The sequence below is a fragment of the Eucalyptus grandis genome, chromosome 1 (assembly GCF_016545825.1).
Source record: "Eucalyptus grandis isolate ANBG69807.140 chromosome 1, ASM1654582v1, whole genome shotgun sequence".
Taxonomy (NCBI): Eukaryota; Viridiplantae; Streptophyta; class Magnoliopsida; order Myrtales; family Myrtaceae; genus Eucalyptus; species Eucalyptus grandis.
In genome coordinates, this window is record NC_052612.1 from 842,883 (window position 1) to 845,112 (window position 2,230).

A 2,230-nucleotide genomic window follows, 5' to 3' on the forward strand; every position below is an offset into this window, starting at 1 on the left:
AACAATATCCTCAAATGTGGAAATAGGGAGTACTCCTCTCCAATAAATGAGGCAAAGCATTCAAGGAACAATATCCTCAAATGTGGAATAGGGAGTACTCCTCTCCTTTCAAAGCAAGTTCTTCAAGATAACCTTAAAAGAAACACATCGAATGATCCATATTGAATTTTTTAAGCTCCTTGTCGCTTAAATGTCTCTTTGAGAAGGGCATTTGAAAAGAGCAAGAATTGAACTTCGTGGATTATCATATGCAGTAAAGAAATGTTTTTCATAAATAAAATCAAGGCCATGGAGGCGTTTTCAAGCAATCCTGTCACTTAAGGTGATTTATGTCATGCATATCACGCATATATCCTTCATGATAGTTTCCTAACATGCTTCGTTGTCATTCTTGATAGGAAATGTCAATACCTGAAGAACAAAAACATGTGAAGGGTAAATTGTATCGATTTCAATTGCTCATTTTGATACCGTTTCTGAAGTGATTCTCTTTTCGTTTGATTGAGAAAAGATCAAACACTCATAAGAGGTGTGGTACTATTCTGATTAGTGGTTCTTTTAATGGTTACTGATGATTAGAACACAAGCTCGTAGGATTTTTTTGTAGGAAATTACAATGATAGTAGGTGTTCCAATTGAAAAGGCTAGCACAAATCGAGAGAGGGAAACAAATTCGTCGTATTTGAGCTGTTCGCAAGGTGATGTGCTTCTTTTTGGATTTATGAAGTTCTTGTGTTTCTCATATTCGTGAGAAGAGTTGGGGCAGCATTGTTAAGCTGACATTACCATTTGCTTTGTATCATCTATGTATGATGAGAAGATTGTCTCCCTCTTGGTTAACAGAACTTGTTCTTCACATGCAGAGTCTTGACTGTATAAAATGCCGGCTTTTGGAAGGTATAAATGTTTAAGAGGTCAGGGCAGTGGTACTAGACATGCAAGCTGGTTGTTAGATTTGCTGGGTAAGGGTATTGAGTCTGCTTTGGTGTATCCTTCAGCATTAGTAGCTGAGCCATGGCAGTTATCTAGTGAAATGTTCTCTGGAATTGATCCTGAAGCTCGGGCTGCTGAAGTGGCACTTATCCCAAGTATACAGGTACCTTCACCTTCATTTTGAATTTTCTCCTTGTTGTCACATTGAAATTTGAAATGCAGATCTTCTGGCTGTGTTTTTGCCATGGCTTGAGGCCATTATTTTGATGGCCATCTTCATGTCCGGTTTCTAAACTGAAATTCTCTTATGGGCACTGTGATGGTGAAATTTATTTACAAAAGGTGTAGGACAGATAAGCTTTTTAAGTACAGAAACGTAGCTTTTGCTGAAATAATGGTTGCCCAGATATCTTTTGGCTTTCAAATGATGCTATGTAAATATGTCAAGATCGTCAATTGATGCGTGAATTAAATGACTGACATATTCTTGCATAGAGTTGTCTTAAGGTTGCATTCACTGTCAAATGCCATGCATTTGTCGTGTGCCCTGCAGCTGTCTCCTCCCCATGTTGTCGACCTTTCCTTCAATCCAGACTTTGGTAATTGACTTCAGATGAAACAAAGATACGATAGTAGACATGTTTCTGACAGTCAAAGGTGTCTCGCACGCTTATGTTGATGCAGTTCTTGATCTGGCTTCGCACGCTTATGTTTCATTCAAATCGTTCCCAAACCACAAGAACATAACCACAGTCAAAAGGCGCCAGCAGCGAATACAATTCAGACATAATCCAAAAATAAAAAATAAAATGCGACGCATTGTCGAATCAACAGTACACAATTCGCAAACCTCCCCTTCCCCACCAAGCCTGAATTTAGGCATAATCAGGCAGAAACGCGAGGCGTTGACGAATTGACACTACACGATAAGCAATCCCCCCCTTCCCCTAATCCTGAATTCAGGCATAATCAGAAGAAACGCGACGTGTTGACAAATCGTCAACGAACATTACCCCCACAATTACCAAACGAATTCGAGCCATGAATCTACTCCAGATCATCTCCAACCCAACGAAAGCCAATTTAACCCCCACGAAAACACGATTAAACAGCGCAGCTTGATCCGAAGAAACCATCGCCTCCGACCCAATCCATAATGGACTATCAGATAAACAAATTTGAGGAATTCCTCTCAGCACAACCAACCCAGGCAACAAATATATTTTTGAAAATGAAAGAGAGAATGTAACGAAAATGCGTTGGGGTAATCTAGCATCGTGAAGTCCCATAATCCATT

General features: G+C 39.6%; 1 long non-coding RNA gene across 2 annotated transcripts; it reads left to right on the forward strand.

Moving 5' to 3' along the window:
• Positions 1-303: 303 nt before the first annotated feature.
• On the forward strand, positions 304-1,527 carry LOC120290809. Of its 2 annotated transcripts, XR_005548452.1 has the most exons (3): positions 304-698; positions 864-1,096; positions 1,487-1,527. It is a non-coding gene; the product is annotated as an uncharacterized LOC120290809 (long non-coding RNA). The 2 variants fall into 2 exon arrangements; XR_005548450.1 differs by lacking the exon at positions 1,487-1,527 and having other exon boundaries at positions 864-1,425.
• The last annotated feature ends 703 nt before the right edge of the window (positions 1,528-2,230 follow it).